The sequence below is a fragment of the Octopus bimaculoides genome, chromosome 4 (assembly GCF_046866305.1).
Source record: "Octopus bimaculoides isolate indiv1 chromosome 4, ASM4686630v1, whole genome shotgun sequence".
NCBI classification, from domain to species: domain Eukaryota; kingdom Metazoa; phylum Mollusca; class Cephalopoda; order Octopoda; family Octopodidae; genus Octopus; species Octopus bimaculoides.
In genome coordinates this window covers 88,212,214-88,221,411 of record NC_142931.1, presented here as the reverse complement: position 1 = coordinate 88,221,411, position 9,198 = coordinate 88,212,214, and positions in this window count along the sequence as shown.

Genomic DNA, 9,198 nt, shown 5'->3' with positions numbered 1-9,198 from the left:
CAATTGAAGGGAACAAACTCAACAAAGTATATTCTATGTTTAGAGATCGTAAGATTTATTAAAACTTCAATGAAAAATAGTACAATTTTCATATGTAAGCAATAAGTAAATGGTAAACATAGTTAATAAGTAAACAAATACTCAAAATCGAAGCATGCTCATTCCGCAAATCCTACCAAATTTATAAGAAAGTATAACCAGTGTCTGCATCCAGTACAATTAAAGCAAGATCGTTTCTTTCTTTATTTCTTTATTTATTTTACATTTATATATTTTATTCGCATAGTACGCTACAATTACGAAAATGTATTGTTATTGAAATAAGCAAAACGGCAAATTAAAAGCAATGTACTTTTTGAAAATTCACCCGAGGAGACGCATCTGCATTTACGATGCATTACAGCTGTTTGTACAGCATCTCACTAACAAAGTACCGGTACATGGTTCTGAATTAAGTCACGTGAATTCTAATTTTTTTTTTTTCATATTTCATATATATATATATATATATATATATATATATATATATATATATATATATATATATATATATATATATATATATATATATATATATATATATATAATTGAGAATGGATGTCTGTGTGAATCCCTAAAACTCCAGAACTACACAACTAATTTCATTCAAATTACACCAATTACACATGTCTTGCTTAGGGTCCCGGTTGTGTTTTATGTGGTATGACGTCAGTGTCTGGGGAGGCTGACCGGAAGGGGAAAAAGGGCAGAGGGAGCCTCGATCGAGATTCGTGCCCTTTTTCGAACGGGGTTGTGGTCAGGACAAGACGTGTTAAGCGACGGTCTATGTTTGGGAGAAGCAGCTGCTATTCCTGGTGTTCTTTGGGTCGGGGCAAGCTTCAAGGATCGGATACCGCAAGACAGACTCGCAGTCGACGAAAGGAAAACCGAGGTAAGGCGATTACATCTACTCGCACGCATACACCACATTTTAGTCCAAAAAAAATTTTAACTTCTTGCATACTTCCAGCCCACAGCAACATCACATCTCCTCCACTATTTAAGTATTACGTGTCAAAAGTAAAGCAAAAACACTCATGTCATTCGAACCGGAATCTCAAAAACATTGTTATTATTAAATTTATGCATTTCTAATCAATTTGGAGATATTTGCTATCGACTTGCAGATTTTTAACAATGCATTTGGTGATTATTTGCTTTATTTCTCGGGCAAAATTTACAACTTAGAATAAAAGAATAAAATTATTATTTCATTCAAAAATTGATGAGCTTTGTTTTTAGTGATGACTTGAAATGGTAAATATTTTTCTAATTGTATTTTCTTGAAAAAACATACTTTTCTTTATATTAAGCAATTCATTATAATTACTTTTACGATGTGCCTAAATAAAAACCATCGTTATAGATCAGCATTTCTCAACCTTTTTCGCGATTTGGCTTCCCTTGGACATTGATAAAAATTTATTTCGGCTCCCCTGTGTTGATGAAAAATTTAATCCAGCTTCCCATGTATCTGAAATAGACCGGTCGGCCCATGACAAATCTGACAAAAGGGGGGACCCGCAGAACTACCAGCTCACGAACTGCATCTGAAAGTTGGCGCGTCAATCATGCTGATTCGTACGCAACCTTAGCATTTAGCGCATGTCTTGCTTTTGTATGTTGGTTCCCTGACGATGAATTTATGTGCAATTCCAGCACCTGTTACTTCTTTGGAGTAGAGTGCACTTATATTTTGAAACATATGTAGGAATTAAAGGAACTTATTGATTATACGCGTTTTGCTCCATTTATTATTATTCTTCATATCTACTCAAAATACATCACTTTAACATGGTATTTCTACCTATTAACCGGGTATGATATTTCAGTTTTTGTGTGATTTTTGCTACCCTGGTAAATATTAACATATTTACATTATCGAAGTTTTTTCAACCGAGATAATGTTAATATATACATAAATATATATATATATATATATATATATATATATATATATTCTTTTATTCTTTTATTTGTTTCAGTCATTTGACTGCGGCCATGCTGGAGCACCACCTTTAGTCGAGCAAATTGACCCTAGGACTTATTCTTTGTAAGCCTAGTACTTATTCTATCGGTCTCTTTTTGCCGAACCGCTAAGTTACGGGGACGTAAACACCAGCATCGGTTATCAAGCGATGGTGGGGGGACAAACACAGACACAAACACACACACACATACATATATATATATATATATATATATATATATATATATATATATATATACAACGGGCTTCTTTCAGTTTCCGTCTACCAAATCCACTCACAAGGCTTTGGTTGGCCCGAGGCTATAGTAGAAGACACTTGCCCAAAGTGCCACGCAGTGGAACTGAACTCGAAACCATGTGGTTGATAAGCAAGCTACTTACCACACAGCCACACGAATTTTTTTCACTTTCATTTTGTCCTTTGCTACTGGGAGCAACATAATCTGTACATATGTATAGATGATTAAAATAAATATCCGTATGAGACTCAAGGTTTTGGAGGCTGAAAATTTTATGTATAACAAAAAAGAGGAAACTTTGAGGTCTCGAGGCCTAGAGTCTTATAAAGATATTTTAACACCAGTACATTTAAGATGTGTTATTTTCAGTATATTTAGATGCTTTACTGTTTATAATGTTTTAATTATTTTTATCTCATGATATCAAGCACTATCGTGATATTAACATTTATATAACAACGAGATACAGTATGTAACATGTTCCAAGATTTAATATTTAACTTCTTATTTACGATGTAGAACACATCTGTTTATTCTTGAAGAAATGTGGACAAGCATATACTCTATTCGTTTTTAGTCGTCCTGTTGTTCTGTAACGTTTCGGTTAAACTTCGTTCCCCATCCCCAACGAAATCATTCCAAAGATTAGCTGATATAAAAAATGCATCAGTAAGTTGATGCGTGGCTAAACTTTGCAATGATAGGTTAATTTAACATTAAGTAAAGCAATTGAGATGCGATAGAAAGATAGCGCAATTGGTCATTACATTTTATGTTTACATCCATCGTTAGTCGATAAAAATGTAATCGTAGTTTTTCATCAGTTTATAAACTGTAAATCTATTCCAATATCATATCACAGAAAAACAAACAAAAAACAGAATTCAATATGTGAAACTCAAACTGAAAGTAATTAAGTTTCCCAAATAAATTTCAGACTGTGCAATGCCGTACCGTACTATGGAATATATCTATAAATTTTAGCCTACACTGTATGTAAAAGACACGCAAAACTTTGTCTATCTTTTATCTTTTACTTATTTCAATCAATTACAATAATCTTGTTACTTATTTTATTGGCTTCTTATACCGAACCGCTAAGTTACGGGGACGTAAACAGACCAATACCGGTTGGGAAGTGGTGGTGGGGACAATTACAAGCACACAGACACATACGTGTGTGTGTGCGCGCATGTTCGACCGGCTTCTTTTAGTTTCCGTCTACTAAACCTTCTCACAAGGATTTTGTTGTCCCTGCCCAAAGTGCTATGCAGTGGGACTGAAACTGGAACCATGTGGTAAGATGCAAAAGTCATGCACTGTTGTAAAGATCAACCACCCGGTTATTTCGGAAGGAAAAGGAGAGCATTATTAATCTCAATGAGAAACCTACAGTTCATATATCCAGGCTGTTTGCGTAAAAGCCTAGAAATGTTGGTAGTTTTCCAAAATAGAAAAATCAAACTGATTCGCGTTTTCCAGATACGATTCATTAGTGAGTGGTGCGGAAAAAAAACCATTGTTACGGGAACAGTAGGTTTTCGGTGGTGTGTATCGTGAGGTACAAACTTATTCATCTAATCTAAAAGGTGGGTGGATGTGGCAATGATGGTCTGAGTGAACGGGCCCGCTCTAAGCATTCGCCTGTAGATTGAGAAAGGTGGATGGAGAGAGGGCATTTGCTTTAATTGTCAGAGTGGGCTCCCACGAACAATCCTCGAAAATTTCCCTTCTTCTGAGGATTTTTTTTTTTTCTAGCTTGAATTATTTTGTTTCTTTGTAATTTGTGAGTCACTGTTTACACACCTTCATACAACCACACGTCATATATTGTATCGTCTGCCATCTCGTTTTGTAAACCTTCATGGTTGACAAAGAAATCATTATTATTGCTGTTACTGTTATTAAGTAAGTTTTCCTTTTCTTTTCCCGACAACATGGTTATGTACAGAATATGCAGCGTAAGTGGCTTGAGGTCGCCTTGGATACGGGGTCATCTGCTCAACGACCTCAAAGAATTGAATGTCGACGAGGTGGCCATTAGTTAGACTAGAATTTTCGACTCACAAGATTTCTGACCTATTTTCGGTGACCAGGAGGTGTACACATCTCCAAATCGTCCGGGAGCGGGAGGTGAAGTCACCGTGATGGTTCGGAAAAATCTGCCTGACCACGAAGGGCAAATGATAACTTATCTGAGATAGATGTGTGCGGCGCTTCGCTCAACTGTTTGGGAACAACGGTTAGCCGGGTTGCAAGGTGGATTTCACGTCTTACCTCGACGTATGGAGCGCTGCGAAAGGCCGATGATAGCCTTTGCAATACGAGAGGCAATGGCTAGCTGCACGAGGGGTAAATCGCCTGGTTTGGATGGTCTGTCCTACGATCTTTACGCTTACATGCCTGACTTGTTCGGCGACCTCTTAGCAAACGTTTGCTGCAACTGGCAACAAAAAGGGGAAAATTACCAGTTTTGTGAACCGAGGAGCGGTGGCGTTGCTGAGAAAAGACTTGAATAAGGGGGATTGTATTGACACTTTGGGCCCATAACTCTGCTGAATGCAGAGTTTAAAATTTTGGCCAAGGCGTTAGTCACGAGATTGGCGCTTTTTGTCGGGATCTGGTAAGGGAGGGCACAGACATGTGCCATCCCTAAAAGATCCATCACCAACAACCTCCACCTCACGCGATACATTATTGAGAAAGTGGCTGAAGAACCTGGCACAGGTGGGGCCCTGATCAGTCTAAAGCTTCCTATAGGGTCGACCATCTACACCTAGTGGTAGTCCTCAAGGCAGTTGGTTGATAAAATTAATATGTTGATAGACAAGCTAAAATCATCAAAATTTGCGGGTAAACTTCGGGAAAAAAGGCCTTTGCAACCTATACAAAGAAATAAAACCCGTTGGTCCAGTACTTATGACATAATTGTGAGGTACATCTAACTCAAGCCATTTTTACACTCTTTTCAAGGCGATCCAAAGCTGGTTGATTATCTGTTGACTCTATGAGATCATAATGATCTGCAGACTTTAAAAGACAATTTAGGAAAGTTACACTCAGTAACAGTCGCCTTGTAAAGAACAGAAATATATTTGGGAGATGCTCGAATTCTTTTTGACGAAATTCTCGCATTGTATCCTTACGAGGAGTTAAAAAAGATATTTGCTTCCATCGGCAGCCATTGTGCACAGCCCAAATTTTGAAAGTGGCGTTGTCAAAATTTTACAACTTGCAGAAGCAAAACTAACTGCGGATAAAGTGGTTGCTCTACATCAGCTGAAAGTAGTGACAGACACGTCACAACAGTCTGATTTACCTGTAGAAGATGATGATTTTGCTTCAATTTGTTTGAAAAAATACAAAAAAGATAAAATTTCACCTCAACAATATCTGAATTGTAGATTTTTGTTACCAACGTCCAACATCTTGGAACGTTTCTTCAGCTCAGCAGGTTCCCCTTTATTGATTCGCCAATGAATTTAGAAATGCAATCTTAATAATACTAAAACTCTAGAGATGTTTGTTTGTACCTGAAATATCTCAGAAATAGTATATTTTATCTTCTTTTTTTTTTTGCATATTTATTTTCATACTTACCTTCGGCAGTCCAGTACAATTTTTTGTAACATTTGGACATCTATTTATTAATGAAAACGAGTAAACACAATTTTTGTTTGTTATTTCTTGACGGGAAAAATAAACATGGCTTCGTGGTGTTAACACACATACACACATACAGAATACATACACATATAATGAATGTCACGGCGTGTCAACCAACACAAACACACGTCCGCTATCTGTGACGTATACACACACATAGTCACCACACTCTCTAAGAAAAAAAAAACGTCGACTTTTTGACGTACACAATATTTTAATCATTTAGAAATATTTAAAACTGAATGGGATTTCAAAAATGTAAGTTGTTTGTACAGTAAGTATTTATATTTTAGCTTTCTTTAAACAGACAATATTTTAATGTTTTTTTTTTATTATTATTTTCAAGTTGTTAATTTCCGTAATTTTTTTTATTTATTTATTTTTGTTTTAAAGTGTAAGAGAGGAGAAAGTGAAAGATGCATGTACGTGTATATGAAATGGACGTGTGTGTGTGTGTGAAAGAGAGAGTGAGGGAAGGGGTGTGTCGTCATGTATACTTACATCAATACATATGCGTACATCTTTTTTTGTATGTACGTGCGCGCGTGTGTGTGTGAGAGATAGAGAGAGAGTGAGTGAGTGAACGTGTGTGTTCTCATGTTTGCGTAAGTGGTACTCTCTCTCTCTCTCTCTCTCTCTCTCTCTCTCTCTCTCTCTCTCTCTCTCTCTCTCTCTCACACACACACACACACACGTCCATTTCATATACACGTTCATACATCTTTCACTTTAAAACAAAAGTAAATAAATAAATAAAAAATTACGGAAATTAACGAACAAAACCAGCTGATCTGCATAACAATTCTGAGAGTCAAAGCGAAAGATTGCACCAAAGGAATAGCATTACAAAAATTTTTTCGAGTGCATTCGACTATCTCATCTCTAAAGATTTGGCTGCTAAAGTTTGTCGCGACTTTAGACCTTCTGAGGTCTAGCCGCTGACCACAGAGCACCAGCTAGTTCCAGCGACGACTCGACACAGTTTCATGGAGATCCAACAACTCATTCAACACCTTGCTGCAAACTCCATCTTCGACGCCACCATCAGCTTCTTCGTCGTCAGCGTACACACCGACGTCTCTACGTACACACCACCAACAGCACCCACACAGGTGCTCTCAACACTGTTTGTGTGAATTGCTTCACCATGAATAACAGCGAGTACAAACTGCGAGACCTCCTGTACCAAGTAACCGGTCGCAGTATCGTAGCCTCAACTTCTCGAGCGACAGTATCTTTTCTCCGGCTCTGCTATACGGCGACGACTTCTTGTACAGCACCTCTACCACTGTGTACCATGAATACGAACTGGTATTTCTTATCCTTGTGTCTGGACTTTCTCCTAACGTCCTTATTTATAGACTGTTTTCTATGCTCTGTATCTCTTGCATTCACATATACATATTTGTATACACACACACTTTGTTTACACAACAGCCTGTCTTATATTGTGTTTTATTATATCGCATTCACTCACACACAAACATTCTAGTTGATAACCAATAGAACCTTATTTTTATACATTGTTACCGGTTGAGTCTCTCTCTTTTCTTGTTGGCACTTAATTCATTTTACCTCATTCCATCATTTGTTTTTATATTTGTTCCGATTGTGCGATGCGCTAAAGGAGCCATTCCTTCGTCACCATCTCCTGGTCGCACGGTCGCTACAACAGCAATACCACACCGTTCACCAATGAGGATGGGGACAGGCGGAAGCCGTAGCGGATTGACATTCTTCTTAAGAAAAAAAAAGATTCGAAAGAAGAAGCAGTTGAAAAAGGAAATAAAATAACGTTAGTAGGAGTACATTACACATAAAGATGAAACGCTTAGTGAGGAGACAGTCACCTATGAAAAAAAGAAAAAAAATGCCTATCTTTCGCAAAGAGGAGCACCTTTTAGGTGAGGAAAAGTTCAGTCTTCAATGAAAATGAGCCCACATCAAGTTAGGAAGAATTCTTCTTCTACCCAACTGAAGTACTCTTCATGGCCATTGGAAAGGTCAACATTTTTCTTTCGTTTTTTTTGTGATACAATTTTTTAATTAAATTTGTAAACATGATATCCATTCTTCTACCACCATTTCTGAAATAAAGTTGATAATGAATAGGGAAATTCATCCTTGTCGCATGTTTGATTTAATGAGGCTCTTTTTTTTTCTGGACCGGAAATTAAACCATAATTCGAAACTCCAGTCTGTCATACTTGTTCCACACGTTTTATACTTTAGAGAGAGCGTCCAATGTTTCTTGAATTTCTACAAACATGTTCGGACTCGTTTTTCTTTTCATTACTTGTACATCAACAGTGAAAAGAAAATAATTAATACACAAGATATGTTAGTTATCAATCATTTTCATCTTATAACATTAAATATGAAGTTCATATTTAATAGTGCTAAAGGAACCTTGATTCTGCTATAAACGAAGGCTTGGTTCATATGAATTAACTTCTGTTAACAGATGTTCTGATTCTCAGTTTTAGTTCGTTGCATAAACACTGCAACAAAAATTCCTTATTAACTGTTTTTGCACGTATTTTGGCATTACATGGTATTGAATACAGTTTTCACAGGATCCGCTTGAACTGAAAAATTTTGGTTCTACCATATACAAAAGTGTCACCCACGTTTTAACCAAATAATAGAAATGAATAATTCATGATAATTTATGAAGATAATAAGAAATGTTTGCAGCAATACTTCTTTAATAGATTGAATTAAAGTTATCGACGGTTCTTATGATTCGTTTACATCTATTATTTTATACAATTTAAGCAATTGTAATCCTGATTATTTTATAACGTGATACCTGGTAATGAACACAAACAATCTACGAATGTCTAGGAGTGATGCACTTTTTTTTTCTTTTATTAGAATCTCAGGATATTTTTCTTTACACACACGCAATGTCACCAAATAGATGTGAGGACAACTTAGAAAATATAAATTACAATCTTCAATGGAACTGTGAAGAAAGATTATAAAGCAATTATTTCAGCATAGATATTCAAGCTCATAACTTAATAATAATAATAATGTATATATGTGTGTGCCTGTATTATAAGGTATTCAACCAGTCTAGTCTTGGATATTTCTCTCCCTCTGAGGTTTATATATCCTCATGTATCTCTCTCTCTCTCTTTCTCTCTCTCTCTCTCTATATATATATACTTTATTTAAAAGCAGCAGAAATATAACAAAAAACTGTTACCCGGAGTTTCACGTTCCCGTTCATCGGACAGTTTAGTTAGAAATGTGCTT